This window comes from Salmo salar, chromosome 03 (genome assembly GCF_965601325.2).
Source record: "Salmo salar chromosome 03, fSalSal1, whole genome shotgun sequence".
NCBI classification, from domain to species: domain Eukaryota; kingdom Metazoa; phylum Chordata; class Actinopteri; order Salmoniformes; family Salmonidae; genus Salmo; species Salmo salar.
This window is the reverse complement of record NC_138293.1, coordinates 7641478-7667500: the sequence shown is the minus strand read 5'-3', so window position 1 is coordinate 7667500 and position 26023 is coordinate 7641478. Positions and strand designations below refer to the sequence as shown.

At 43.0% G+C, this 26023-nt stretch overlaps 48 non-coding genes across 48 annotated transcripts; all 48 read left to right on the top strand.

The window, feature by feature from the left end:
• The first annotated feature begins 479 nt into the window (after positions 1–479).
• On the top strand, positions 480–561 carry trnas-cga (transfer RNA serine (anticodon CGA)). Its single transcript has one exon. It is a non-coding gene; the product is annotated as a tRNA-Ser (tRNA).
• A 678-nt stretch (positions 562–1239) lies between these two features.
• Positions 1240–1321, top strand: trnas-uga (transfer RNA serine (anticodon UGA)). Its single transcript has one exon. It is a non-coding gene; the product is annotated as a tRNA-Ser (tRNA).
• Positions 1322–1532: 211 nt separating this feature from the next.
• Positions 1533–1614, top strand: trnas-cga (transfer RNA serine (anticodon CGA)). The gene has a single exon. It is a non-coding gene; the product is annotated as a tRNA-Ser (tRNA).
• A 678-nt stretch (positions 1615–2292) lies between these two features.
• trnas-uga (transfer RNA serine (anticodon UGA)) lies at positions 2293–2374 on the top strand. Its single transcript has one exon. It is a non-coding gene; the product is annotated as a tRNA-Ser (tRNA).
• A 211-nt stretch (positions 2375–2585) lies between these two features.
• Positions 2586–2667, top strand: trnas-cga (transfer RNA serine (anticodon CGA)). Its single transcript has one exon. It is a non-coding gene; the product is annotated as a tRNA-Ser (tRNA).
• A 678-nt stretch (positions 2668–3345) lies between these two features.
• On the top strand, positions 3346–3427 carry trnas-uga (transfer RNA serine (anticodon UGA)). The gene has a single exon. It is a non-coding gene; the product is annotated as a tRNA-Ser (tRNA).
• A 211-nt stretch (positions 3428–3638) lies between these two features.
• Positions 3639–3720, top strand: trnas-cga (transfer RNA serine (anticodon CGA)). The gene has a single exon. It is a non-coding gene; the product is annotated as a tRNA-Ser (tRNA).
• A 678-nt stretch (positions 3721–4398) lies between these two features.
• Positions 4399–4480, top strand: trnas-uga (transfer RNA serine (anticodon UGA)). The gene has a single exon. It is a non-coding gene; the product is annotated as a tRNA-Ser (tRNA).
• A 211-nt stretch (positions 4481–4691) lies between these two features.
• Positions 4692–4773, top strand: trnas-cga (transfer RNA serine (anticodon CGA)). Its single transcript has one exon. It is a non-coding gene; the product is annotated as a tRNA-Ser (tRNA).
• A 971-nt stretch (positions 4774–5744) lies between these two features.
• trnas-cga (transfer RNA serine (anticodon CGA)) lies at positions 5745–5826 on the top strand. The gene has a single exon. It is a non-coding gene; the product is annotated as a tRNA-Ser (tRNA).
• A 673-nt stretch (positions 5827–6499) lies between these two features.
• trnas-uga (transfer RNA serine (anticodon UGA)) lies at positions 6500–6581 on the top strand. Its single transcript has one exon. It is a non-coding gene; the product is annotated as a tRNA-Ser (tRNA).
• Positions 6582–6792: 211 nt separating this feature from the next.
• Positions 6793–6874, top strand: trnas-cga (transfer RNA serine (anticodon CGA)). The gene has a single exon. It is a non-coding gene; the product is annotated as a tRNA-Ser (tRNA).
• A 669-nt stretch (positions 6875–7543) lies between these two features.
• Positions 7544–7625, top strand: trnas-uga (transfer RNA serine (anticodon UGA)). The gene has a single exon. It is a non-coding gene; the product is annotated as a tRNA-Ser (tRNA).
• Positions 7626–7836: 211 nt separating this feature from the next.
• trnas-cga (transfer RNA serine (anticodon CGA)) lies at positions 7837–7918 on the top strand. Its single transcript has one exon. It is a non-coding gene; the product is annotated as a tRNA-Ser (tRNA).
• A 678-nt stretch (positions 7919–8596) lies between these two features.
• Positions 8597–8678, top strand: trnas-uga (transfer RNA serine (anticodon UGA)). Its single transcript has one exon. It is a non-coding gene; the product is annotated as a tRNA-Ser (tRNA).
• A 211-nt stretch (positions 8679–8889) lies between these two features.
• Positions 8890–8971, top strand: trnas-cga (transfer RNA serine (anticodon CGA)). Its single transcript has one exon. It is a non-coding gene; the product is annotated as a tRNA-Ser (tRNA).
• Positions 8972–9629: 658 nt separating this feature from the next.
• Positions 9630–9711, top strand: trnas-uga (transfer RNA serine (anticodon UGA)). Its single transcript has one exon. It is a non-coding gene; the product is annotated as a tRNA-Ser (tRNA).
• A 211-nt stretch (positions 9712–9922) lies between these two features.
• On the top strand, positions 9923–10004 carry trnas-cga (transfer RNA serine (anticodon CGA)). The gene has a single exon. It is a non-coding gene; the product is annotated as a tRNA-Ser (tRNA).
• A 678-nt stretch (positions 10005–10682) lies between these two features.
• On the top strand, positions 10683–10764 carry trnas-uga (transfer RNA serine (anticodon UGA)). Its single transcript has one exon. It is a non-coding gene; the product is annotated as a tRNA-Ser (tRNA).
• A 211-nt stretch (positions 10765–10975) lies between these two features.
• trnas-cga (transfer RNA serine (anticodon CGA)) lies at positions 10976–11057 on the top strand. Its single transcript has one exon. It is a non-coding gene; the product is annotated as a tRNA-Ser (tRNA).
• Positions 11058–11726: 669 nt separating this feature from the next.
• Positions 11727–11808, top strand: trnas-uga (transfer RNA serine (anticodon UGA)). The gene has a single exon. It is a non-coding gene; the product is annotated as a tRNA-Ser (tRNA).
• A 211-nt stretch (positions 11809–12019) lies between these two features.
• On the top strand, positions 12020–12101 carry trnas-cga (transfer RNA serine (anticodon CGA)). The gene has a single exon. It is a non-coding gene; the product is annotated as a tRNA-Ser (tRNA).
• A 678-nt stretch (positions 12102–12779) lies between these two features.
• trnas-uga (transfer RNA serine (anticodon UGA)) lies at positions 12780–12861 on the top strand. The gene has a single exon. It is a non-coding gene; the product is annotated as a tRNA-Ser (tRNA).
• Positions 12862–13072: 211 nt separating this feature from the next.
• Positions 13073–13154, top strand: trnas-cga (transfer RNA serine (anticodon CGA)). Its single transcript has one exon. It is a non-coding gene; the product is annotated as a tRNA-Ser (tRNA).
• A 678-nt stretch (positions 13155–13832) lies between these two features.
• Positions 13833–13914, top strand: trnas-uga (transfer RNA serine (anticodon UGA)). The gene has a single exon. It is a non-coding gene; the product is annotated as a tRNA-Ser (tRNA).
• A 211-nt stretch (positions 13915–14125) lies between these two features.
• On the top strand, positions 14126–14207 carry trnas-cga (transfer RNA serine (anticodon CGA)). The gene has a single exon. It is a non-coding gene; the product is annotated as a tRNA-Ser (tRNA).
• A 666-nt stretch (positions 14208–14873) lies between these two features.
• trnas-uga (transfer RNA serine (anticodon UGA)) lies at positions 14874–14955 on the top strand. The gene has a single exon. It is a non-coding gene; the product is annotated as a tRNA-Ser (tRNA).
• Positions 14956–15166: 211 nt separating this feature from the next.
• Positions 15167–15248, top strand: trnas-cga (transfer RNA serine (anticodon CGA)). Its single transcript has one exon. It is a non-coding gene; the product is annotated as a tRNA-Ser (tRNA).
• Positions 15249–15917: 669 nt separating this feature from the next.
• trnas-uga (transfer RNA serine (anticodon UGA)) lies at positions 15918–15999 on the top strand. Its single transcript has one exon. It is a non-coding gene; the product is annotated as a tRNA-Ser (tRNA).
• Positions 16000–16210: 211 nt separating this feature from the next.
• Positions 16211–16292, top strand: trnas-cga (transfer RNA serine (anticodon CGA)). Its single transcript has one exon. It is a non-coding gene; the product is annotated as a tRNA-Ser (tRNA).
• A 669-nt stretch (positions 16293–16961) lies between these two features.
• Positions 16962–17043, top strand: trnas-uga (transfer RNA serine (anticodon UGA)). Its single transcript has one exon. It is a non-coding gene; the product is annotated as a tRNA-Ser (tRNA).
• Positions 17044–17254: 211 nt separating this feature from the next.
• Positions 17255–17336, top strand: trnas-cga (transfer RNA serine (anticodon CGA)). Its single transcript has one exon. It is a non-coding gene; the product is annotated as a tRNA-Ser (tRNA).
• Positions 17337–18014: 678 nt separating this feature from the next.
• Positions 18015–18096, top strand: trnas-uga (transfer RNA serine (anticodon UGA)). Its single transcript has one exon. It is a non-coding gene; the product is annotated as a tRNA-Ser (tRNA).
• A 211-nt stretch (positions 18097–18307) lies between these two features.
• On the top strand, positions 18308–18389 carry trnas-cga (transfer RNA serine (anticodon CGA)). The gene has a single exon. It is a non-coding gene; the product is annotated as a tRNA-Ser (tRNA).
• Positions 18390–19067: 678 nt separating this feature from the next.
• On the top strand, positions 19068–19149 carry trnas-uga (transfer RNA serine (anticodon UGA)). The gene has a single exon. It is a non-coding gene; the product is annotated as a tRNA-Ser (tRNA).
• A 211-nt stretch (positions 19150–19360) lies between these two features.
• trnas-cga (transfer RNA serine (anticodon CGA)) lies at positions 19361–19442 on the top strand. The gene has a single exon. It is a non-coding gene; the product is annotated as a tRNA-Ser (tRNA).
• Positions 19443–20111: 669 nt separating this feature from the next.
• On the top strand, positions 20112–20193 carry trnas-uga (transfer RNA serine (anticodon UGA)). Its single transcript has one exon. It is a non-coding gene; the product is annotated as a tRNA-Ser (tRNA).
• A 211-nt stretch (positions 20194–20404) lies between these two features.
• trnas-cga (transfer RNA serine (anticodon CGA)) lies at positions 20405–20486 on the top strand. The gene has a single exon. It is a non-coding gene; the product is annotated as a tRNA-Ser (tRNA).
• Positions 20487–21164: 678 nt separating this feature from the next.
• Positions 21165–21246, top strand: trnas-uga (transfer RNA serine (anticodon UGA)). Its single transcript has one exon. It is a non-coding gene; the product is annotated as a tRNA-Ser (tRNA).
• A 211-nt stretch (positions 21247–21457) lies between these two features.
• On the top strand, positions 21458–21539 carry trnas-cga (transfer RNA serine (anticodon CGA)). Its single transcript has one exon. It is a non-coding gene; the product is annotated as a tRNA-Ser (tRNA).
• A 678-nt stretch (positions 21540–22217) lies between these two features.
• Positions 22218–22299, top strand: trnas-uga (transfer RNA serine (anticodon UGA)). Its single transcript has one exon. It is a non-coding gene; the product is annotated as a tRNA-Ser (tRNA).
• Positions 22300–22510: 211 nt separating this feature from the next.
• trnas-cga (transfer RNA serine (anticodon CGA)) lies at positions 22511–22592 on the top strand. The gene has a single exon. It is a non-coding gene; the product is annotated as a tRNA-Ser (tRNA).
• Positions 22593–23270: 678 nt separating this feature from the next.
• trnas-uga (transfer RNA serine (anticodon UGA)) lies at positions 23271–23352 on the top strand. The gene has a single exon. It is a non-coding gene; the product is annotated as a tRNA-Ser (tRNA).
• A 211-nt stretch (positions 23353–23563) lies between these two features.
• Positions 23564–23645, top strand: trnas-cga (transfer RNA serine (anticodon CGA)). The gene has a single exon. It is a non-coding gene; the product is annotated as a tRNA-Ser (tRNA).
• Positions 23646–24323: 678 nt separating this feature from the next.
• trnas-uga (transfer RNA serine (anticodon UGA)) lies at positions 24324–24405 on the top strand. The gene has a single exon. It is a non-coding gene; the product is annotated as a tRNA-Ser (tRNA).
• A 211-nt stretch (positions 24406–24616) lies between these two features.
• trnas-cga (transfer RNA serine (anticodon CGA)) lies at positions 24617–24698 on the top strand. Its single transcript has one exon. It is a non-coding gene; the product is annotated as a tRNA-Ser (tRNA).
• Positions 24699–25376: 678 nt separating this feature from the next.
• Positions 25377–25458, top strand: trnas-uga (transfer RNA serine (anticodon UGA)). Its single transcript has one exon. It is a non-coding gene; the product is annotated as a tRNA-Ser (tRNA).
• A 211-nt stretch (positions 25459–25669) lies between these two features.
• trnas-cga (transfer RNA serine (anticodon CGA)) lies at positions 25670–25751 on the top strand. The gene has a single exon. It is a non-coding gene; the product is annotated as a tRNA-Ser (tRNA).
• The last annotated feature ends 272 nt before the right edge of the window (positions 25752–26023 follow it).

Genomic DNA, 26023 nt, shown 5'->3' with positions numbered 1-26023 from the left:
ATGTGACTTGATGTGGATAATGTGCTGAATGCATGGACTTGTCCATTGATTCAAGTGCTCAGAATATATATTCCTTGACAAACAGTTCAAATAGGCTCTTCGGTAGATAGTCTAGTCTTTACAGAAGTAAAATGGACAGAATGAGATAGCCGACTGGTTAAGGCCTAGTAGTTAATATAGCGAGCTGCTTAGATCGCCGAGTGGTTAAGGCGTTGGTCTTCAAATCCAATGGGGTCTCCCTGCGCAGGTTCGAACCCTGCTCGCAGCGCAATGGCAAACCATTCTTTATTTTTAACATATACTTGGTGACTTGATATGGATAATGTGTGCACTTGTCCTTTGATTCAAGTGCTCAGAATGTATCTTCCATGACAAACATTTCAAGTCGGTACTTCAGTAGCGATGATCTGGACGTTTTAGAGTTAAAATGGACAGAACGAGATAGCGGACTGGTTAGGGCGTAGAAGGTAATAGAGCAAGCTGTGATGGCCGAGAGGTTAAGGCGTTGGACTCGAAATCCAATGGGGTCTCCCCGCGCAGGTTCGAACCCTGCTCGCAGCGTTATGACAATCCAGTCCTCATTCTGAACATATCCTTGGTGACATGATATGGATAGTCTTTTAAATGCATGGACTTGTCCAGTGATTCAAGTGCTCAGAAATCTTTTGTGTGAGCTTATTCAGAAAGCTGTAATGGCCGAGTGGTTAAGGTGTGATTTGGCACAATAAGTTCAATATGTCTTGCAATCAAGTTTACCATTTTGCACCAATGATGTCTGTTTCCAAATCCCAATTACTTTACTTGAATTCCAACAGCTGCAACGGCCGAGTTTTTCAGACGTTGGACCTGAATTTCAATGGGGTCTCCCCACACATGTTTTAACCTTGCTCGAAGCGTATATAGCCCACTTGTGCTTTCTCCTCATCACTTTCCTTTGATTCACACAGCCGCAATGGCCAAGTGTTTTAAGCGTTGGAAATGAAAATCATTTTTTTCTCCCCGTACAGTTTTTAAAGCTGCTCGCAGCGCATTGACAAACCAGTCTATATTTGTAACATGTGACTTGATATGGATAATGTGCTGAATGCATGGACTTGTCCATTGATTCAAGTGCTCAGAATATATATTCTTTGACAAACAGTTCAAATAGGCTCTTCGGTAGATAGTCTAGTCTTTACAGAAGTAAAATGGACAGAATGAGATAGCCGACTGGTTAAGGCCTAGTAGTTAATATAGCGAGCTGCGATGGCCGAGTGGTTAAGGCGTTGGACTTGAAATCCAATGGGGTCTCCCTGCGCAGGTTCGAACCCTGCTCGCAGCGCAATGGCAAACCATTCTTTATTTTTAACATATACTTGGTGACTTGATATGGATAATGTGTGCACTTGTCCTTTGAATCAAGTGCTCAGAATGTATCTTCCATGACAAACATTTCAAGTCGGTACTTCAGTAGCGATGATCTGGACGTTTTAGAGTTAAAATGGACAGAACGAGATAGCGGACTGGTTAGGGCGTAGAAGGTAATAGAGCAAGCTGTGATGGCCGAGAGGTTAAGGCGCTGGACACGAAATCCAATGGGGTCTCCCCGCGCAGGTTCGAACCCTGCTCGCAGCGTTATGACAAACCAGTCCTCATTCTGAACATATCCTTGGTGACTTGATATGGATAGTCTCTTTAATGCATGGACTTGTCCAGTGATTCAAGTGCTCAGAAATCTTTTGTGTGAGCTTATTCAGAAAGCTGTAATGACCGAGTGGTTAAGGCGTGATTTGGCACAATAAGTTCAATATGTCGTGCAATCAAGTTTACCATTTTGCACCAATGATGTCTGTTTCCAAATCCCAATTACTTTACTTGAATTCCAACAGCTGCAACGGCCGAGTTTTTCAGACGTTGGACCTGAATTTCAATGGGGTCTCCCCACACATGTTTTAACCTTGCTCGAAGCGTATATAGCCCACTTGTGCTTTCTCCTCATCACTTTCCTTTGATTCACACAGCCGCAATGGCCAAGTGTTTTAAGCGTTGGAAATGAAAATCATTTTTTTCTCCCCGTACAGTTTTTAAAGCTGCTCGCAGCGCATTGACAAACCAGTCTATATTTGTAACATGTGACTTGATATGGATAATGTGCTGAATGCATGGACTTGTCCATTGATTCAAGTGCTCAGAATATATATTCCTTGACAAACAGTTCAAATAGGCTCTTCAGTAGATAGTCTAGTCTTTACAGAAGTAAAATGGACAGAATGAGATAGCCGACTGGTTAAGGCCTAGTAATTAATATAGCGAGCTGCGATGGCCGAGTGGTTAAGGCGTTGGACTTGAAATCCAATGGGGTCTCCCTGCGCAGGTTCGAACCCTGCTCGCAGCGCAATGGCAAACCATTCTTTATTTTTAACTTATACTTGGTGACTTGATATGGATAATGTGTGCACTTGTCCTTTGATTCAAGTGCTCAGAATGTATCTTCCATGACAAACATTTCAAGTCGGTACTTCAGTAGCGATGATCTGGACGTTTTAGAGTTAAAATGGACAGAACGAGATAGCGGACTGGTTAGGGCGTGGAAGGTAATAGAGCAAGCTGTGATGGCCGAGAGATTAAGGCGTTGTACTCGAAATCCAATGGGGTCTCCCCGCGCAGGTTCGAACCCTGCTCGCAGCGTTATGACAAACCAGTCCTCATTCTGAACATATCCTTGGTGACTTGATATGGATAGTCTCTTTAATGCATGGACTTGTCCAGTGATTCAAGTGCTCAGAAATCGTTTGTGTGAGCTTATTCAGAAAGCTGTAATGACCGAGTGGTTAAGGCGTGATTAGGCACAATAAGTTCAATATGTCGTGCAATCAAGTTTACCATTTTGCACCAATGATGTCTGTTTCCAAATCCCAATTACTTTACTTGAATTCCAACAGCTGCAACGGCCGAGTCTTTCAGACGTTGGACCTGAATTTCAATGGGGTCTCCCCACACATGTTTTAACCTTGCTCGAAGCGTATATAGCCCACTTGTGCTTTCTCCTCATCACTTTCCTTTGATTCACACAGCCGCAATGGCCAAGTGTTTTAAGCGTTGGAAATGAAAATCATTTTTTTCTCCCCGTACAGTTTTTAAAGCTGCTCGCAGCGCATTGACAAACCAGTCTATATTTGTAACATGTGACTTGATATGGATAATGTGCTGAATGCATGGACTTGTCCATTGATTCAAGTGCTCAGAATATATATTCTTTGACAAACAGTTCAAATAGGCTCTTCGGTAGATAGTCTAGTCTTTACAGAAGTAAAATGGACAGAATGAGATAGCCGACTGGTTAAGGCCTAGTAGTTAATATAGCGAGCTGCGATGGCCGAGTGGTTAAGGCGTTGGACTTGAAATCCAATGGGGTCTCCCTGCGCAGGTTCGAACCCTGCTCGCAGCGCAATGGCAAACCATTCTTTATTTTTAACATATACTTGGTGACTTGATATGGATAATGTGTGCACTTGTCCTTTGAATCAAGTGCTCAGAATGTATCTTCCATGACAAACATTTCAAGTCGGTACTTCAGTAGCGATGATCTGGACGTTTTAGAGTTAAAATGGACAGAACGAGATAGCGGACTGGTTAGGGCGTAGAAGGTAATAGAGCAAGCTGTGATGGCCGAGAGGTTAAGGCGCTGGACACGAAATCCAATGGGGTCTCCCCGCGCAGGTTCGAACCCTGCTCGCAGCGTTATGACAAACCAGTCCTCATTCTGAACATATCCTTGGTGACTTGATATGGATAGTCTCTTTAATGCATGGACTTGTCCAGTGATTCAAGTGCTCAGAAATCTTTTGTGTGAGCTTATTCAGAAAGCTGTAATGACCGAGTGGTTAAGGCGTGATTTGGCACAATAAGTTCAATATGTCGTGCAATCAAGTTTACCATTTTGCACCAATGATGTCTGTTTCCAAATCCCAATTACTTTACTTGAATTCCAACAGCTGCAACGGCCGAGTTTTTCAGACGTTGGACCTGAATTTCAATGGGGTCTCCCCACACATGTTTTAACCTTGCTCGAAGCGTATATAGCCCACTTGTGCTTTCTCCTCATCACTTTCCTTTGATTCACACAGCCGCAATGGCCAAGTGTTTTAAGCGTTGGAAATGAAAATCATTTTTTTCTCCCCGTACAGTTTTTAAAGCTGCTCGCAGCGCATTGACAAACCAGTCTATATTTGTAACATGTGACTTGATATGGATAATGTGCTGAATGCATGGACTTGTCCATTGATTCAAGTGCTCAGAATATATATTCCTTGACAAACAGTTCAAATAGGCTCTTCAGTAGATAGTCTAGTCTTTACAGAAGTAAAATGGACAGAATGAGATAGCCGACTGGTTAAGGCCTAGTAATTAATATAGCGAGCTGCGATGGCCGAGTGGTTAAGGCGTTGGACTTGAAATCCAATGGGGTCTCCCTGCGCAGGTTCGAACCCTGCTCGCAGCGCAATGGCAAACCATTCTTTATTTTTAACTTATACTTGGTGACTTGATATGGATAATGTGTGCACTTGTCCTTTGATTCAAGTGCTCAGAATGTATCTTCCATGACAAACATTTCAAGTCGGTACTTCAGTAGCGATGATCTGGACGTTTTAGAGTTAAAATGGACAGAACGAGATAGCGGACTGGTTAGGGCGTGGAAGGTAATAGAGCAAGCTGTGATGGCCGAGAGATTAAGGCGTTGTACTCGAAATCCAATGGGGTCTCCCCGCGCAGGTTCGAACCCTGCTCGCAGCGTTATGACAAACCAGTCCTCATTCTGAACATATCCTTGGTGACTTGATATGGATAGTCTCTTTAATGCATGGACTTGTCCAGTGATTCAAGTGCTCAGAAATCGTTTGTGTGAGCTTATTCAGAAAGCTGTAATGACCGAGTGGTTAAGGCGTGATTAGGCACAATAAGTTCAATATGTCGTGCAATCAAGTTTACCATTTTGCACCAATGATGTCTGTTTCCAAATCCCAATTACTTTACTTGAATTCCAACAGCTGCAACGGCCGAGTCTTTCAGACGTTGGACCTGAATTTCAATGGGGTCTCCCCACACATGTTTTAACCTTGCTCGAAGCGTATATAGCCCACTTGTGCTTTCTCCTCATCACTTTCCTTTGATTCACACAGCCGCAATGGCCAAGTGTTTTAAGCGTTGGAAATGAAAATCATTTTTTTCTCCCCGTACAGTTTTTAAAGCTGCTCGCAGCGCATTGACAAACCAGTCTATATTTGTAACATGTGACTTGATGTGGATAATGTGCTGAATGCATGGACTTGTCCATTGATTCAAGTGCTCAGAATATATATTCCTTGACAAACAGTTCAAATAGGCTCTTCGGTAGATAGTCTAGTCTTTACAGAAGTAAAATGGACAGAATGAGATAGCCGACTGGTTAAGGCCTAGTAGTTAATATAGCGAGCTGCGATGGCCGAGTGGTTAAGGCGTTGGTCTTCAAATCCAATGGGGTCTCCCTGTGCAGGTTCGAACCCTGCTCGCAGCGCAATGGCAAACCATTCTTTATTTTTAACATATACTTGGTGACTTGATATGGATAATGTGTGCACTTGTCCTTTGATTCAAGTGCTCAGAATGTATCTTCCATGACAAACATTTCAAGTCGGTACTTCAGTAGCGATGATCTGGACGTTTTAGAGTTAAAATGGACAGAACGAGATAGCGGACTGGTTAGGGCGTAGAAGGTAATAGAGCAAGCTGTGATGGCCGAGAGGTTAAGGCGTTGGACTCGAAATCCTATGGGGTCTCCTCGCGCAGGTTCGAACCCTGCTCGCAGCTTTATGACAAACCAGTCCTCATTCTGAACATATCAGAATGAGGTGACTTGATATGGATAGTCTCTTTAATGCATGGACTTGTCCAGTGATTCAAGTGCTCAGAAATCGTTTGTGTGAGCTTATTCAGAAAGCTGTAATGACCGAGTGGTTAAGGCGTGATTAGGCACAATAAGTTCAATATGTCGTGCAATCAAGTTTACCATTTTGCACCAATGATGTCTGTTTCCAAATCCCAATTACTTTACTTGAATTCCAACAGCTGCAACGGCCGAGTTTTTCAGACGTTGGACCTGAATTTCAATGGGGTCTCCCCACACATGTTTTAACCTTGCTCGAAGCGTATATAGCCCACTTGTGCTTTCTCCTCATCACTTTCCTTTTATTCACAATGGCCAAGTGTTTTAAGCGTTGGAAATGAAATCCATTGTTTTCTCCCCATACAGTTTTTAAGCTGCTCGCAGCGCATTGACAAACCAGTCTATATTTGTAACATGTGACTTGATATGGATAATGTGCTGAATGCATGGACTTGTCCATTGATTCAAGTGCTCAGAATATATATTCCTTGACAAACAGTTCAAATAGGCTCTTCAGTAGATAGTCTAGTCTTTAAAGAAGTAAAATGGACAGAATGAGATAGCCGACTGGTTAAGGCCTAGTAGTTAATATAGCGAGCTGCGATGGCCGAGTGGTTAAGGCGTTGGTCTTGAAATCCAATGGGGTCTCCCTGCGCAGGTTCGAACCCTGCTCGCAGCGCAATGGCAAACCATTCTTTATTTTTAACATATACTTGGTGACTTGATATGGATAATGTGTGCACTTGTCCTTTCATTCAAGTGCTCAGAATGTATCTTCCATGACAAACATTTCAAGTCGGTACTTCAGTAGCGATGATCTGGACGTTTTAGAGTTAAAATGGACAGAACGAGATAGCGGACTGGTTAGGGCGTAGAAGGTAATAGAGCAAGCTGTGATGGCCGAGAGGTTAAGGCGTTGGACTCGAAATCCAATGGGGTCTCCCCGCGCAGGTTCGTACCCTGCTCGCAGCGTTATGACAAACCAGTCCTCATTCTGAACATATCCTTGGTGACTTGATATGGATAGTCTCTTTAATGCATGGACTTGTCCAGTGATTCAAGTGCTCAGAAATCGTTTGTGTGAGCTTATTCAGAAAGCTGTAATGACCGAGTGGTTAAGGCGTGATTAGGCACAATAAGTTCAATATGTCGTGCAATCAAGTTTACCATTTTGCACCAATGATGTCTGTTTCCAAATCCCAATTACTTTACTTGAATTCCAACAGCTGCAACGGCCGAGTTTTTCAGACGTTGGACCTGAATTTCAATGGGGTCTCCCCACACATGTTTTAACCTTGCTCGAAGCGTATATAGCCCACTTGTGCTTTCTCCTCATCACTTTCCTTTTATTCACAATGGCCAAGTGTTTTAAGCGTTGGAAATGAAATCCATTGTTTTCTCCCCATACAGTTTTTAAGCTGCTCGCAGCGCATTGACAAACCAGTCTATATTTGTAACATGTGACTTGATATGGATAATGTGCTGAATGCATGGACTTGTCCATTGATTCAAGTGCTCAGAATATATATTCCTTGACAAACAGTTCAAATAGGCTCTTCAGTAGATAGTCTAGTCTTTAAAGAAGTAAAATGGACAGAATGAGATAGCCGACTGGTTAAGGCCTGGTGGTTAATATAGCGAGCTGCGATGGCCGAGTGGTTAAGGCGTTGGATTTGAAATCCAATGGGGTCTACCTGCGCAGGTTCGATCCCTGCTCGCAGCGCAATGGCAAGCCATTCTTTATTTTTAACATATACTTGGTGACTTGATATGGATAATGTGTGCACTTGTCCTTTCATTCAAGTGCTCAGAATGTATCTTCCATGACAAACATTTCAAGTCGGTACTTCAGTAGCGATGATCTGGACGTTTTAGAGTTAAAATGGACAGAACGAGATAGCGGACTGGTTAGGGCGTGGAAGGTAATAGAGCAAGCTGTGATGGCCGAGAGATTAAGGCGTGGGACTCGAAATCCAATGGGGTCTCCCCGCGCAGGTTCGAACCCTGCTCGCAGCGTTATGACAAACCAGTCCTCATTCTGAACATATCCTTGGTGACTTGATATGGATAGTCTCTTTAATGCATGGACTTGTCCAGTGATTCAAGTGCTCAGAAATCGTTTGTGTGAGCTTATTCAGAAAGCTGTAATGACCGAGTGGTTAAGGCGTGATTAGGCACAATAAGTTCAATATGTCGTGCAATCAAGTTTACCATTTTGCACCAATGATGTCTGTTTCCAAATCCCAATTACTTTACTTGAATTCCAACAGCTGCAACGGCCGAGTTTTTCAGACGTTGGACCTGAATTTCAATGGGGTCTCCCCACACATGTTTTAACCTTGCTCGAAGCGTATATAGCCCACTTGTGCTTTCTCCTCATCACTTTCCTTTGATTCACACAGCCGCAATGGCCAAGTGTTTTAAGCGTTGGAAATGAAAATCATTTTTTTCTCCCCGTACAGTTTTTAAAGCTGCTCGCAGCGCATTGACAAACCAGTCTATATTTGTAACATGTGACTTGATGTGGATAATGTGCTGAATGCATGGACTTGTCCATTGATTCAAGTGCTCAGAATATATATTCCTTGACAAACAGTTCAAATAGGCTCTTCAGTAGATAGTCTAGTCTTTACAGAAGTAAAATGGACAGAATGAGATAGCCGACTGGTTAAGCCCTAGTAGTTAATATAGCGAGCTGCGATGGCGGAGTGGTTAAGGCGTTGCTCTTGAAATCCAATGGGGTCTCCCTGCGCAGGTTCGAACCCTGCTTGCAGCGCAATGGCAAACCATTCTTTATTTTTAACATATACTTGGTGACTTGATATGGATAATGTGTGCACTTGTCCTTTGATTCAAGTGCTCAGAATGTATCTTCCATGACAAACATTTCAAGTCGGTACTTCAGTAGCGATGATCTGGACGTTTTAGAGTTAAAATGGACAGAACGAGATAGCGGACTGGTTAGGGCGTAGAAGGTAATAGAGCAAGCTGTGATGGCCGAGAGGTTAAGGCGTTGGACTCGAAATCCAATGGGGTCTCCCCGCGCAGGTTCGAACCCTGCTCGCAGCGTTATGACAAACCAGTCCTCATTCTGAACATATCCTTGGTGACTTGATATGGATAGTCTCTTTAATGCATGGACTTGTCCAGTGATTCAAGTGCTCAGAAATCGTTTGTGTGAGCTTATTCAGAAAGCTGTAATGACCGCGTGATTAGGCACAATAAGTTCAATATGTCGTGCAATCAAGTTTACCATTTTGCACCAATGATGTCTGTTTCCAAATCCCAATTACTTTACTTGAATTCCAACTGCTGCAACGGCCGAGTTTTTCAGACGTTGGACCTGAATTTCAATGGGGTCTCCCCACACATGTTTTAACCTTGCTCGAAGCGTATATAGCCCACTTGTGCTTTCTCCTCATCACTTTCCTTTTATTCACAATGGCCAAGTGTTTTAAGCGTTGGAAATGAAATCCATTGTTTTCTCCCCATACAGTTTTTAAGCTGCTCGCAGCGCATTGACAAACCAGTCTATATTTGTAACATGTGACTTGATATGGATAATGTGCTGAATGCATGGACTTGTCCATTGATTCAAGTGCTCAGAATATATATTCCTTGACAAACAGTTCAAATAGGCTCTTCAGTAGATAGTCTAGTCTTTAAAGAAGTAAAATGGACAGAATGAGATAGCCGACTGGTTAAGGCCTGGTGGTTAATATAGCGAGCTGCGATGGCCGAGTGGTTAAGGCGTTGGATTTGAAATCCAATGGGGTCTCCCTGCGCAGGTTCGATCCCTGCTCGCAGCGCAATGGCAAGCCATTCTTTCTTTTTAACATATACTTGGTGACTTGATATGGATAATGTGTGCACTTGTCCTTTCATTCAAGTGCTCAGAATGTATCTTCCATGACAAACATTTCAAGTCGGTACTTCAGTAGCGATGATCTGGACGTTTTAGAGTTAAAATGGACAGAACGAGATAGCGGACTGGTTAGGGCGTGGAAGGTAATAGAGCAAGCTGTGATGGCCGAGAGATTAAGGCGTGGGACTCGAAATCCAATGGGGTCTCCCCGCGCAGGTTCGAACCCTGCTCGCAGCGTTATGACAAACCAGTCCTCATTCTGAACATATCCTTGGTGACTTGATATGGATAGTCTCTTTAATGCATGGACTTGTCCAGTGATTCAAGTGCTCAGAAATCGTTTGTGTGAGCTTATTCAGAAAGCTGTAATGACCGAGTGGTTAAGGCGTGATTAGGCACAATAAGTTCAATATGTCGTGCAATCAAGTTTACCATTTTGCACCAATGATGTCTGTTTCCAAATCCCAATTACTTTACTTGAATTCCAACAGCTGCAACGGCCGAGTTTTTCAGACGTTGGACCTGAATTTCAATGGGGTCTCCCCACACATGTTTTAACCTTGCTCGAAGCGTATATAGCCCACTTGTGCTTTCTCCTCATCACTTTCCTTTGATTCACACAGCCGCAATGGCCAAGTGTTTTAAGCGTTGGAAATGAAAATCATTTTTTTCTCCCCGTACAGTTTTTAAAGCTGCTCGCAGCGCATTGACAAACCAGTCTATATTTGTAACATGTGACTTGATGTGGATAATGTGCTGAATGCATGGACTTGTCCATTGATTCAAGTGCTCAGAATATATATTCCTTGACAAACAGTTCAAATAGGCTCTTCAGTAGATAGTCTAGTCTTTAAAGAAGTAAAATGGACAGAATGAGATAGCCGACTGGTTAAGGCCTGGTGGTTAATATAGCGAGCTGCGATGGCCGAGTGGTTAAGGCGTTGGATTTGAAATCCAATGGGGTCTCCCTGCGCAGGTTCGATCCCTGCTCGCAGCGCAATGGCAAGCCATTCTTTCTTTTTAACATATACTTGGTGACTTGATATGGATAATGTGTGCACTTGTCCTTTCATTCAAGTGCTCAGAATGTATCTTCCATGACAAACATTTCAAGTCGGTACTTCAGTAGCGATGATCTGGACGTTTTAGAGTTAAAATGGACAGAACGAGATAGCGGACTGGTTAGGGCGTGGAAGGTAATAGAGCAAGCTGTGATGGCCGAGAGATTAAGGCGTGGGACTCGAAATCCAATGGGGTCTCCCCGCGCAGGTTCGAACCCTGCTCGCAGCGTTATGACAAACCAGTCCTCATTCTGAACATATCCTTGGTGACTTGATATGGATAGTCTCTTTAATGCATGGACTTGTCCAGTGATTCAAGTGCTCAGAAATCGTTTGTGTGAGCTTATTCAGAAAGCTGTAATGACCGAGTGGTTAAGGCGTGATTAGGCACAATAAGTTCAATATGTCGTGCAATCAAGTTTACCATTTTGCACCAATGATGTCTGTTTCCAAATCCCAATTACTTTACTTGAATTCCAACTGCTGCAACGGCCGAGTTTTTCAGACGTTGGACCTGAATTTCAATGGGGTCTCCCCACACATGTTTTAACCTTGCTCGAAGCGTATATCGCCCACTTGTGCTTTCTCCTCATCACTTTCCTTTTATTCACAATGGCCAAGTGTTTTAAGCGTTGGAAATGAAATCCATTGTTTTCTCCCCATACAGTTTTTAAGCTGCTCGCAGCGCATTGACAAACCAGTCTATATTTGTAACATGTGACTTGATATGGATAATGTGCTGAATGCATGGACTTGTCCATTGATTCAAGTGCTCAGAATATATATTCCTTGACAAACAGTTCAAATAGGCTCTTCAGTAGATAGTCTAGTCTTTAAAGAAGTAAAATGGACAGAATGAGATAGCCGACTGGTTAAGGCCTGGTGGTTAATATAGCGAGCTGCGATGGCCGAGTGGTTAAGGCGTTGGATTTGAAATCCAATGGGGTCTCCCTGCACAGTTTCGATCCCTGCTCGCAGCGCAATGGCAAGCCATTCTTTATTTTTAACATATACTTGGTGACTTGATATGGATAATGTGTGCACTTGTCCTTTCATTCAAGTGCTCAGAATGTATCTTCCATGACAAACATTTCAAGTCGGTACTTCAGTAGCGATGATCTGGACGTTTTAGAGTTAAAATGGACAGAACGAGATAGCGGACTGGTTAGGGCGTGGAAGGTAATAGAGCAAGCTGTGATGGCCTAGAGATTAAGGCGTTGTACTCGAAATCCGATGGGGTCTCCCCGCGCAGGTTCGAACCCTGCTCGCAGCGTTATGACAAACCAGTCCTCATTCTGAACATATCCTTGGTGACTTGATATGGATAGTCTCTTTAATGCATGGACTTGTCCAGTGATTCAAGTGCTCAGAAATCGTTTGTGTGAGCTTATTCAGAAAGCTGTAATGACCGAGTGGTTAAGGCGTGATTAGGCACAATAAGTTCAATATGTCGTGCAATCAAGTTTTCCATTTTGCACCAATGATGTCTGTTTCCAAATCCCAATTACTTTACTTGAATTCCAACAGCTGCAACGGCCGAGTTTTTCAGACGTTGGACCTGAATTTCAATGGGGTCTCCCCACACATGTTTTAACCTTGCTCGAAGCGTATATAGCCCACTTGTGCTTTCTCCTCATCACTTTCCTTTGATTCACACAGCCGCAATGGCCAAGTGTTTTAAGCGTTGGAAATGAAAATCATTTTTTTCTCCCCGTACAGTTTTTAAAGCTGCTCGCAGCGCATTGACAAACCAGTCTATATTTGTAACATGTGACTTGATGTGGATAATGTGCTGAATGCATGGACTTGTCCATTGATTCAAGTGCTCAGAATATATATTCCTTGACAAACAGTTCAAATAGGCTCTTCAGTAGATAGTCTAGTCTTTACAGAAGTAAAATGGACAGAATGAGATAGCCGACTGGTTAAGGCCTAGTAGTTAATATAGCGAGCTGCGATGGCCGAGTGGTTAAGGCGTTGCTCTTGAAATCCAATCGGGTCTCCCTGCGCAGGTTCGAACCCTGCTCGCAGCGCAATGGCAAACCATTCTTTATTTTTAACATATACTTGGTGACTTGATATGGATAATGTGTGCACTTGTCCTTTGATTCAAGTGCTCAGAATGTATCTTCCATGACAAACATTTCAAGTCGGTACTTCAGTAGCGATGATCTGGACGTTTTAGAGTTAAAATGGACAGAACGAGATAGCGGACTGGTTAGGGCGTGGAAGGTAATAGAGCAAGCTGTGATGGCCTAGAGATTAAGGCGTTGTACTCGAAATCCGATGGGGTCTCCCCGCGCAGGTTCGAACCCTGCTCGCAGCGTTATGACAAACCAGTCCTCATTCTGAACATATCCTTGGTGACTTGATATGGATAGTCTCTTTAATGCATGGACTTGTCCAGTGATTCAAGTGCTCAGAAATCGTTTGTGTGAGCTTATTCAGAAAGCTGTAATGACCGAGTGGTTAAGGCGTGATTAGGCACAATAAGTTCAATATGTCGTGCAATCAAGTTTTCCATTTTGCACCAATGATGTCTGTTTCCAAATCCCAATTACTTTACTTGAATTCCAACAGCTGCAACGGCCGAGTTTTTCAGACGTTGGACCTGAATTTCAATGGGGTCTCCCCACACATGTTTTAACCTTGCTCGAAGCGTATATAGCCCACTTGTGCTTTCTCCTCATCACTTTCCTTTGATTCACACAGCCGCAATGGCCAAGTGTTTTAAGCGTTGGAAATGAAAATCATTTTTTTCTCCCCGTACAGTTTTTAAAGCTGCTCGCAGCGCATTGACAAACCAGTCTATATTTGTAACATGTGACTTGATGTGGATAATGTGCTGAATGCATGGACTTGTCCATTGATTCAAGTGCTCAGAATATATATTCCTTGACAAACAGTTCAAATAGGCTCTTCAGTAGATAGTCTAGTCTTTACAGAAGTAAAATGGACAGAATGAGATAGCCGACTGGTTAAGGCCTAGTAGTTAATATAGCGAGCTGCGATGGCCGAGTGGTTAAGGCGTTGCTCTTGAAATCCAATCGGGTCTCCCTGCGCAGGTTCGAACCCTGCTCGCAGCGCAATGGCAAACCATTCTTTATTTTTAACATATACTTGGTGACTTGATATGGATAATGTGTGCACTTGTCCTTTGATTCAAGTGCTCAGAATGTATCTTCCATGACAAACATTTCAAGTCGGTACTTCAGTAGCGATGATCTGGACGTTTTAGAGTTAAAATGGACAGAACGAGATAGCGGACTGGTTAGGGCGTAGAAGGTAATAGAGCAAGCTGTGATGGCCGAGAGGTTAAGGCGTTGGACTCGAAATCCAATGGGGTCTCCCCGCGCAGGTTCGAACCCTGCTCGCAGCGTTATGACAAACCAGTCCTCATTCTGAACATATCCTTGGTGACTTGATATGGATAGTCTCTTTAATGCATGGACTTGTCCAGTGATTCAAGTGCTCAGAAATCGTTTGTGTGAGCTTATTCAGAAAGCTGTAATGACCGAGTGGTTAAGGCGTGATTAGGCACAATAAGTGCAATCAAGTTTACCATTTTGCACCAATGATGTCTCTTTCCAAATCCCAATTACTTTACTTGAATTCCAACAGCTGCAACGGCCGAGTTTTTCAGACGTTGGACCTGAATTTCAATGGGGTCTCCCCACACATGTTTTAACCTTGCTCGAAGCGTATATAGCCCACTTGTGCTTTCTCCTCATCACTTTCCTTTGATTCACACAGCCGCAATGGCCAAGTGTTTTAAGCGTTGGAAATGAAAATCATTTTTTTCTCCCCGTACAGTTTTTAAAGCTGCTCGCAGCGCATTGACAAACCAGTCTATATTTGTAACATGTGACTTGATGTGGATAATGTGCTGAATGCATGGACTTGTCCATTGATTCAAGTGCTCAGAATATATATTCCTTGACAAACAGTTCAAATAGGCTCTTCAGTAGATAGTCTAGTCTTTACAGAAGTAAAATGGACAGAATGAGATAGCCGACTGGTTAAGGCCTAGTAGTTAATATAGCGAGCTGCGATGGCCGAGTGGTTAAGGCGTTGGTCTTGAAATCCAATGGGGTCTCCCTGCGCAGGTTCGAACCCTGCTCGCAGCGCAATGGCAAACCATTCTTTATTTTTAACATATACTTGGTGACTTGATATGGATAATGTGTGCACTTGTCCTTTGATTCAAGTGCTCAGAATGTATCTTCCATGACAAACATTTCAAGTCGGTACTTCAGTAGCGATGATCTGGACGTTTTAGAGTTAAAATGGACAGAACGAGATAGCGGACTGGTTAGGGCGTAGAAGGTAATAGAGCAAGCTGTGATGGCCGAGAGGTTAAGGCGTTGGACTCGAAATCCAATGGGGTCTCCCCGCGCAGGTTCGAGCCCTGCTCGCAGCGTTATGACAAACCAGTCCTCATTCTGAACATATCCTTGGTGACTTGATATGGATAGTCTCTTTAATGCATGGACTTGTCCAGTGATTCAAGTGCTCAGAAATCGTTTGTGTGAGCTTATTCAGAAAGCTGTAATGACCGAGTGGTTAAGGCGTGATTAGGCACAATAAGTTCAATATGTCGTGCAATCAAGTTTACCATTTTGCACCAATGATGTCTGTTTCCAAATCCCAATTACTTTACTTGAATTCCAACTGCTGCAACGGCCGAGTTTTTCAGACGTTGGACCTGAATTTCAATGGGGTCTCCCCACACATGTTTTAACCTTGCTCGAAGCGTATATAGCCCACTTGTGCTTTCTCCTCATCACTTTCCTTTTATTCACAATGGCCAAGTGTTTTAAGCGTTGGAAATGAAATCCATTGTTTTCTCCCCATACAGTTTTTAAGCTGCTCGCAGCGCATTGACAAACCAGTCTATATTTGTAACATGTGACTTGACATGGATAATGTGCTGAATGCATGGACTTGTCCATTGATTCAAGTGCTCAGAATATATATTCCTTGACAAACAGTTCAAATAGGCTCTTCAGTAGATAGTCTAGTCTTTACAGAAGTAAAATGGACAGAATGAGATAGCCGACTGGTTAAGGCCTGGTGGTTAATATAGCGAGCTGCGATGGCCGAGTGGTTAAGGCGTTGGATTTGAAATCCAATGGGGTCTCCCTGCGCAGGTTCGATCCCTGCTCGCAGCGCAATGGCAAGCCATTCTTTCTTTTTAACATATACTTGGTGACATGATATGGATAATGTGTGCACTTGTCCTTTCATTCAAGTGCTCAGAATGTATCTTCCATGACAAACATTTCAAGTCGGTACTTCAGTAGCGATGATCTGGACGTTTTAGAGTTAAAATGGACAGAACGAGATAGCTGACTGGTTAGGGCGTAGAAGGTAATAGAGCAAGCTGTGATGGCCGAGAGGTTAAGGCGTTGGACTTGAAATCCAATGGGGTCTCCCCGCGCAGGTTCGAACCCTGCTCGCAGCGTTATGACAAACCAGTCCTCATTCTGAACATATCCTTGGTGACTTGATATGGATAGTCTCTTTAATGCATGGACTTGTCCAGTGATTCAAGTGCTCAGAAATTGTTTGTGTGAGCTTATTCAGAAAGCTATAATGACCGAGTGGTTAAGGCGTGATTTGGCACAATAAGTTCAATATGTCGTGCAATCAAGTTTACCATTTTGCACCAATGATGTCTGTTTCCAAATCCCAATTACTTTACTTGAATTCCAACAGCTGCAACGGCCGAGTTTTTCAGACGTTGGACCTGAATTTCAATGGGGTCTCCCCACACATGTTTTAACCTTGCTCGAAGCGTATATAGCCCACTTGTGCTTTCTCCTCATCACTTTCCTTTTATTCACAATGGCCAAGTGTTTTAAGCGTTGGAAATTAAATCCATTGTTTTCTCCCCATACAGTTTTTAAGCTGCTCGCAGCGCATTGACAAACCAGTCTATATTTGTAACATGTGACTTGATATGGATAATGTGCTGAATGCATGGACTTGTCCATTGATTCAAGTGCTCAGAATATATATTCCTTGACAAACAGTTCAAATAGGCTCTTCAGTAGATAGTCTAGTCTTTACAGAAGTAAAATGGACAGAATGAGATAGCCGACTGGTTAAGGCCTGGTGGTTAATATAGCGAGCTGCGATGGCCGAGTGGTTAAGGCGTTGGATTTGAAATCCAATGGGGTCTCCCTGCGCAGGTTCAATCCCTGCTCGCAGCGCAATGGCAAGCCATTCTTTCTTTTTAACATATACTTGGTGACTTGATATGGATAATGTGTGCACTTGTCCTTTCATTCAAGTGCTCAGAATGTATCTTCCATGACAAACATTTTAAGTTGGTACTTCAGTAGCGATGATCTGGACGTTTTAGAGTTAAAATGGACAGAACGAGATAGCGGACTGGTTAGGGCGTGGAAGGTATTAGAGCAAGCTGTGATGGCCGAGAGATTAAGGCGTTGGACTCGAAATCCAATGGGGTCTCCCCGCGCAGGTTCGAACCCTGCTCGCAGCGTTATGACAAACCAGTCCTCATTCTGAACATATCCTTGGTGACATGATATGGATAGTCTTTTTAATGCATGGACTTGTCCAGTGATTAAAGTGCTCAGAAATCTTTTGTGTGAGCTTATTCAGAAAGCTGTAATGGCCGAGTGGTTAAGGCGTGATTTGGCACAATAAGTTCAATATGTCTTGCAATCAAGTTTACCATTTTGCACCAATGATGTCTGTTTTCAAATCCCAATTACTTTACTTGAATTCCAACAGCTGCAACGGCCGAGTTTTTCAGACGTTGGACCTGAATTTCAATGGGGTCTCCCCACACATGTTTTAACCTTGCTCGAAGCGTATATAGCCCACTTGTGCTTTCTCCTCATCACTTTCCTTTGATTCACACAGCCGCAATGGCCAAGTGTTTTAAGCGTTGGAAATGAAAATCATTTTTTTCTCCCCGTACAGTTTTTAAAGCTGCTCGCAGCGCATTGACAAACCAGTCTATATTTGTAACATGTGACTTGATATGGATAATGTGCTGAATGCATGGACTTGTCCATTGATTCAAGTGCTCAGAATATATATTCCTTGACAAACAGTTCAAATAGGCTCTTCAGTAGATAGTCTAGTCTTTACAGAAGTAAAATGGACAGAATGAGATAGCCGACTGGTTAAGGCCTAGTTTTTAATATAGCGAGCTGTGATGGCCGAGTGGTTAAGGCGTTGGACTTGAAATCCAATGGGGTCTCCCTGCGCAGGTTCGAACCCTGCTCCCAGCTCAATGGCAAACCATTCTTTATTTTTAACATATACTTGGTGACTTGATATGGATAATGTGTGCACTTGTCCTTTGATTCAAGTGCTCAGAATGTATCTTCCATGACAAACATTTCAAGTCGGTACTTCAGTAGCGATGATCTGGACGTTTTAGAGTTAAAATGGACAGAACGAGATAGCGGACTGGTTAGGGCGTGGAAGGTAATAGAGCAAGCTGTGATGGACGAGAGATTAAGGCGTTGGACTCGAAATCCAATGGGGTCTCCCCGCGCAGGTTCGAACCCTGTTCGCAGCGTTATGACAAACCAGTCCTCATTCTGAACATATCCTTGGTGACTTGATATGGATAGTCTCTTTAATGCATGGACTTGTCCAGTGATTCAAGTGCTCAGAAATCGTTTGTGTGAGCTTATTCAGAAAGCTGTAATGACCGAGTGGTTAAGCCGTGATTAGGCACAATAAGTTCAATATGTCGTGCAATCAAGTTTACCATTTTGCACCAATGATGTCTGTTTCCAAATCCCAATTACTTTACTTGAATTCCAACAGCTGCAACGGCCGAGTTTTTCAGACGTTGGACCTGAATTTCAATGGGGTCTCCCCACACATGTTTTAACCTTGCTCGAAGCGTATATAGCCCACTTGTGCTTTCTCCTCATCACTTTCCTTTGATTCACACAGCCGCAATGGCCAAGTGTTTTAAGCGTTGGAAATGAAAATCATTTTTTTCTCCCCGTACAGTTTTTAAAGCTGCTCGCAGCGCATTGACAAACCAGTCTATATTTGTAACATGTGACTTGATGTGGATAATGTGCTGAATGCATGGACTTGTCCATTGATTCAAGTGCTCAGAATATATATTCCTTGACAAACAGTTCAAATAGGCTCTTCAGTAGATAGTCTAGTCTTTACAGAAGTAAAATGGACAGAATGAGATAGCCGACTGGTTAAGGCCTAGTAGTTAATATAGCGAGCTGCGATGGCCGAGTGGTTAAGGCGTTGGTCTTGAAATCCAAAGGGGTCTCCCTGCGCAGGTTCGAACCCTGCTCGCAGCGCAATGGCAAACCATTCTTTATTTTTAACATATACTTGGTGACTTGATATGGATAATGTGTGCACTTGTCCTTTGATTCAAGTGCTCAGAATGTATCTTCCATGACAAACATTTCAAGTCGGTACTTCAGTAGCGATGATCTGGACGTTTTAGAGTTAAAATGGACAGAACGAGATAGCGGACTGGTTAGGGCGTGGAAGGTAATAGAGCAAGCTGTGATGGACGAGAGATTAAGGCGTTGGACTCGAAATCCAATGGGGTCTCCCCGCGCAGGTTCGAACCCTGTTCGCAGCGTTATGACAAACCAGTCCTCATTCTGAACATATCCTTGGTGACTTGATATGGATAGTCTCTTTAATGCATGGACTTGTCCAGTGATTCAAGTGCTCAGAAATCGTTTGTGTGAGCTTATTCAGAAAGCTGTAATGACCGAGTGGTTAAGCCGTGATTAGGCACAATAAGTTCAATATGTCGTGCAATCAAGTTTACCATTTTGCACCAATGATGTCTGTTTCCAAATCCCAATTACTTTACTTGAATTCCAACAGCTGCAACGGCCGAGTTTTTCAGACGTTGGACCTGAATTTTAATGGGGTCTCCCCACACATTTTTTAACCTTGCTCGAAGCGTATATAGCCCACTTGTGCTTTCTCCTCATCACTTTCCTTTTATTCACAATGGCCAAGTGTTTTAAGCGTTGGAAATTAAATCCATTGTTTTCTCCCCATACAGTTTTTAAGCTGCTCGCAGCGCATTGACAAACCAGTCTATATTTGTAACATGTGACTTGATATGGATAATGTGCTGAATGCATGGACTTGTCCATTGATTCAAGTGCTCAGAATATATATTCCTTGACAAACAGTTCAAATAGGCTCTTCAGTAGATAGTCTAGTCTTTACAGAAGTAAAATGGACAGAATGAGATAGCCGACTGGTTAAGGCCTGGTGGTTAATATAGCGAGCTGCGATGGCCGAGTGGTTAAGGCGTTGGATTTGAAATCCAATGGGGTCTCCCTGCGCAGGTTCAATCCCTGCTCGCAGCGCAATGGCAAGCCATTCTTTCTTTTTAACATATACTTGGTGACTTGATATGGATAATGTGTGCACTTGTCCTTTCATTCAAGTGCTCAGAATGTATCTTCCATGACAAACATTTCAAGTCGGTACTTCAGTAGCGATGATCTGGACGTTTTAGAGTTAAAATGGACAGAACGAGATAGCGGACTGGTTAGGGCGTGGAAGGTAATAGAGCAAGCTGTGATGGCCGAGAGATTAAGGCGTTGGACTCGAAATCCAATGGGGTCTCCCCGCGCAGGTTCGAACCCTGCTCGCAGCGTTATGACAAACCAGTCCTCATTCTGAACATATCCTTGGTGACATGATAAGGATAGTCTTTTTAATGCATGGACTTGTCCAGTGATTAAAGTGCTCAGAAATCTTTTGTGTGAGCTTATTCAGAAAGCTGTAATGGCCGAGTGGTTAAGGCGTGATTTGGCACAATAAGTTCAATATGTCTTGCAATCAAGTTTACCATTTTGCACCAATGATGTCTGTTTTCAAATCCCAATTACTTTACTTGAATTCCAACAGCTGCAACGGCCGAGTTTTTCAGACGTTGGACCTGAATTTCAATGGGGTCTCCCCACACATGTTTTAACCTTGCTCGAAGCGTATATAGCCCACTTGTGCTTTCTCCTCATCACTTTCCTTTGATTCACACAGCCGCAATGGCCAAGTGTTTTAAGCGTTGGAAATGAAAATCATTTTTTTCTCCCCGTACAGTTTTTAAAGCTGCTCGCAGCGCATTGACAAACCAGTCTATATTTGTAACATGTGACTTGATATGGATAATGTGCTGAATGCATGGACTTGTCCATTGATTCAAGTGCTCAGAATATATATTCCTTGACAAACAGTTCAAATAGGCTCTTCAGTAGATAGTCTAGTCTTTACAGAAGTAAAATGGACAGAATGAGATAGCCGACTGGTTAAGGCCTGGTGGTTAATATAGCGAGCTGCGATGGCCGAGTGGTTAAGGCGTTGGATTTGAAATCCAATGGGGTCTCCCTGCGCAGGTTCAATCCCTGCTCGCAGCGCAATGGCAAGCCATTCTTTCTTTTTAACATATACTTGGTGACTTGATATGGATAATGTGTGCACTTGTCCTTTCATTCAAGTGCTCAGAATGTATCTTCCATGACAAACATTTCAAGTCGGTACTTCAGTAGCGATGATCTGGACGTTTTAGAGTTAAAATGGACAGAACGAGATAGCGGACTGGTTAGGGCGTGGAAGGTAATAGAGCAAGCTGTGATGGCCGAGAGATTAAGGCGTTGGACTCGAAATCCAATGGGGTCTCCCCGCGCAGGTTCGAACCCTGCTCGCAGCGTTATGACAAACCAGTCCTCATTCTGAACATATCCTTGGTGACATGATAAGGATAGTCTTTTTAATGCATGGACTTGTCCAGTGATTAAAGTGCTCAGAAATCTTTTGTGTGAGCTTATTCAGAAAGCTGTAATGGCCGAGTGGTTAAGGCGTGATTTGGCACAATAAGTTCAATATGTCTTGCAATCAAGTTTACCATTTTGCACCAATGATGTCTGTTTTCAAATCCCAATTACTTTACTTGAATTCCAACAGCTGCAACGGCCGAGTTTTTCAGACGTTGGACCTGAATTTCAATGGGGTCTCCCCACACATGTTTTAACCTTGCTCGAAGCGTATATAGCCCACTTGTGCTTTCTCCTCATCACTTTCCTTTGATTCACACAGCCGCAATGGCCAAGTGTTTTAAGCGTTGGAAATGAAAATCATTTTTTTCTCCCCGTACAGTTTTTAAAGCTGCTCGCAGCGCATTGACAAACCAGTCTATATTTGTAACATGTGACTTGATATGGATAATGTGCTGAATGCATGGACTTGTCCATTGATTCAAGTGCTCAGAATATATATTCCTTGACAAACAGTTCAAATAGGCTCTTCAGTAGATAGTCTAGTCTTTACAGAAGTAAAATGGACAGAATGAGATAGCCGACTGGTTAAGGCCTTGTGGTTAATATAGCGAGCTGCGATGGCCGAGTGGTTAAGGTGTTGGATTTGAAATCCAATGGGGTCTCCCTGCGCAGGTTCGAACCCTGCTCGCAGCGCAATGGCAAGCCATTCTTTCTTTTTAACATATACTTGGTGACTTGATATGGATAATGTGTGCACTTGTCCTTTCATTCAAGTGCTCAGAATGTATCTTCCATGACAAACATTTCAAGTCGGTACTTCAGTAGCGATGATCTGGACGTTTTAGAGTTAAAATGGACAGAACGAGATAGCGGACTGGTTAGGGCGTGGAAGGTAATAGAGCAAGCTGTGATGGCCGAGAAATTAAGGCGTTGGACTCGAAATCCAATGGGGTCTCCCCGCGCAGGTTCGAACCCTGCTCGCAGCGTTATGACAAACCAGTCCTCATTCTGAACATATCCTTGGTGACATGATATGGATAGTCTTTTTAATGCATGGACTTGTCCAGTGATTAAAGTGCTCAGAAATCTTTTGTGTGAGCTTATTCAGAAAGCTGTAATGGCCGAGTGGTTAAGGCGTGATTTGGCACAATAAGTTCAATATGTCTTGCAATCAAGTTTACCATTTTGCACCAATGATGTCTGTTTTCAAATCCCAATTACTTTACTTGAATTCCAACAGCTGCAACGGCCGAGTTTTTCAGACGTTGGACCTGAATTTCAATGGGGTCTCCCCACACATGTTTTAACCTTGCTCGAAGCGTATATAGCCCACTTGTGCTTTCTCCTCATCACTTTCCTTTGATTCACACAGCCGCAATGGCTAAGTGTTTTAAGCGTTGGAAATGAAAATCATTTTTTTCTCCCCGTACAGTTTTTAAAGCTGCTCGCAGCGCATTGACAAACCAGTCTATATTTGTAACATGTGACTTGATATGGATAATGTGCTGAATGCATGGACTTGTCCATTGATTCAAGTGCTCAGAATATATATTCCTTGACAAACAGTTCAAATAGCCTCTTCAGTAGATAGTCTAGTCTTTACAGAAGTAAAATGGACAGAATGAGATAGCCGACTGGTTAAGGCCTTGTGGTTAATATAGCGAGCTGTGATGGCCGAGTGGTTAAGGTGTTGGATTTGAAATCCAATGGGGTCTCCCTGCGCAGGTTCGAACCCTGCTCGCAGTGCAATGGCAAGCCATTCTTTCTTTTTAACATATACTTGGTGACTTGATATGGATAATGTGTGCACTTGTCCTTTCATTCAAGTGCTCAGAATGTATCTTCCATGACAAACATTTCAAGTCGGTACTTCAGTAGCGATGATCTGGACGTTTTAGAGTTAAAATGGACAGAACGAGATAGCGGACTGGTTAGGGCGTGGAAGGTAATAGAGCAAGCTGTGATGGCCGAGAAATTAAGGCGTTGGACTCGAAATCCAATGGGGTCTCCCCGCGCAGGTTCGAACCCTGCTCGCAGCGTTATGACAAACCAGTCCTCATTCTGAACATATCCTTGGTGACATGATATGGATAGTCTTTTTAATGCATGGACTTGTCCAGTGATTAAAGTGCTCAGAAATCTTTTGTGTGAGCTTATTCAGAAAGCTGTAATGGCCGAGTGGTTAAGGCGTGATTTGGCACAATAAGTTCAATATGTCTTGCAATCAAGTTTACCATTTTGCACCAATGATGTCTGTTTTCAAATCCCAATTACTTTACTTGAATTCCAACAGCTGCAACGGCCGAGTTTTTCAGACGTTGGACCTGAATTTCAATGGGGTCTCCCCACACATGTTTTAACCTTGCTCGAAGCGTATATAGCCCACTTGTGCTTTCTCCTCATCACTTTCCTTTGATTCACACAGCCGCAATGGCTAAGTGTTTTAAGCGTTGGAAATGAAAATCATTTTTTTCTCCCCGTACAGTTTTTAAAGCTGCTCGCAGCGCATTGACAAACCAGTCTATATTTGTAACATGTGACTTGATATGGATAATGTGCTGAATGCATGGACTTGTCCATTGATTCAAGTGCTCAGAATATATATTCCTTGACAAACAGTTCAAATAGCCTCTTCAGTAGATAGTCTAGTCTTTACAGAAGTAAAATGGACAGAATGAGATAGCCGACTGGTTAAGGCCTTGTGGTTAATATAGCGAGCTGCGATGGCCGAGTGGTTAAGGTGTTGGATTTGAAATCCAATGGGGTCTCCCTGCGCAGGTTCGAACCCTGCTCGCAGTGCAATGGCAAGCCATTCTTTCTTTTTAACATATACTTGGTGACTTGATATGGATAATGTGTGCACTTGTCCTTTCATTCAAGTGCTCAGAATGTATCTTCCATGACAAACATTTCAAGTCGGTACTTCAGTAGCGATGATCTGGACGTTTTAGAGTTAAAATGGACAGAACGAGATAGCGGACTGGTTAGGGCGTGGAAGGTAATAGAGCAAGCTGTGATGGCCGAGAAATTAAGGCGTTGGACTCGAAATCCAATGGGGTCTCCCCGCGCAGGTTCGAACCCTGCTCGCAGCGTTATGACAAACCAGTCCTCATTCTGAACATATCCTTGGTGACATGATATGGATAGTCTTTTTAATGCATGGACTTGTCCAGTGATTAAAGTGCTCAGAAATCTTTTGTGTGAGCTTATTCAGAAAGCTGTAATGGCCGAGTGGTTAAGGCGTGATTTGGCACAATAAGTTCAATATGTCTTGCAATCAAGTTTACCATTTTGCACCAATGATGTCTGTTTTCAAATCCCAATTACTTTACTTGAATTCCAACAGCTGCAACGGCCGAGTTTTTCAGACGTTGGACCTGAATTTCAATGGGGTCTCCCCACACATGTTTTAACCTTGCTCGAAGCGTATATAGCCCACTTGTGCTTTCTCCTCATCACTTTCCTTTGATTCACACAGCCGCAATGGCTAAGTGTTTTAAGCGTTGGAAATGAAAATCATTTTTTTCTCCCCGTACAGTTTTTAAAGCTGCTCGCAGCGCATTGACAAACCAGTCTATATTTGTAACATGTGACTTGATATGGATAATGTGCTGAATGCATGGACTTGTCCATTGATTCAAGTGCTCAGAATATATATTCCTTGACAAACAGTTCAAATAGCCTCTTCAGTAGATAGTCTAGTCTTTACAGAAGTAAAATGGACAGAATGAGATAGCCGACTGGTTAAGGCCTAGTAGTTAATATAGCGAGCTCCGATGGCCAAGTGGTTAAGGCGTTCGACTTGAAATCCAATGGGGTCTCCCTGCGCAGGTTCGAACCCTGCTCGCAGCGCATTGGCAAACCATTCTTTATTTTTAACATATACTTGGTGACTTGATATGGATAATGTGTGCACTTGTCCTTTGATTCAAGTGCTCAGAATGTATCTTCCATGACAAACATTTCAAGTCGGTACTTCAGTAGCGATGATCTGGACGTTTTAGAGTTAAAATGGACAGAACGAGATAGCGGACTGGTTAGGGCGTAGAAGGTAATAGAGCAAGCTGTGATGGCTGAGAGGTTAAGGCGTTGGACTCGAAATCCAATGGGGTCTCCCCGCGCAGGTTCGAACCCTGCTCGCAGCGTTATGACAAACCAGTCCTCATTCTGAACATATCCTTGGTGACTTGATATGGATAGTCTCTTTAATGCATGGACTTGTCCAGTGATTCAAGTGCTCAGAAAAAGTTTGTGTGAGCTTATTCAGAAAGCTATAATGACCGAGTGGTTAAGGCGTGATTTGGCACAATAAGTTCAATATGTCGTGCAATCAAGTTTACCATTTTGCACCAATGATGTCTGTTTCCAAATCCCAATTACTTTACTTGAATTCCAACAGCTGCAACGGCCGAGTTTT